Here is a 493-nt window from a genome sequence, read left to right as displayed (position 1 = left end):
TTGAGCAGTGCTCTGGTAAAGGAGAAAAAAAAGTGGGTGGCGGTGGCGGTGGCGGCTTGTGTCTGTGATTCTGAAGCCTCAGGCTTGAGAGTCTCTTTGCATAACTATTATGCTATCTCCCCTGCCCTATTGAATATTCACTATGTACTAGGCGTTGTGCAGAACACAAAATGGAATACAAAGAGAAAAGAAGTGAGTGATCTCATCTTTGCCTTCCTCACTCAGCTCAATGTAAGTTTTCTGGCTCTGTCTTTAAGAACAAAATCATCTCTAATAATAAGAAAAGGAGTGGCGTCTGCGGAAGCTGAAGCAGGGCTCCACCCTGGGGCTCCAATACTTCCAGTACCTCGATTTGTAAGGCCCAGACTGCAGAAACCGAAGCCAGCCCAAAACCCTGCACTGAGTAACATACCTCCCCAGGTTCAACCCCAGGCCTGAGGCCCACGTGGCGGGGGCGGGGCCGCCGGGCATACTAGACTTGGGCCTCTGCGTC

The sequence above is a fragment of the Erinaceus europaeus genome, chromosome 12 (genome assembly GCF_950295315.1).
Source record: "Erinaceus europaeus chromosome 12, mEriEur2.1, whole genome shotgun sequence".
Taxonomy (NCBI): domain Eukaryota; kingdom Metazoa; phylum Chordata; class Mammalia; order Eulipotyphla; family Erinaceidae; genus Erinaceus; species Erinaceus europaeus.
Note: the sequence above shows the minus strand (reverse complement) of the source record.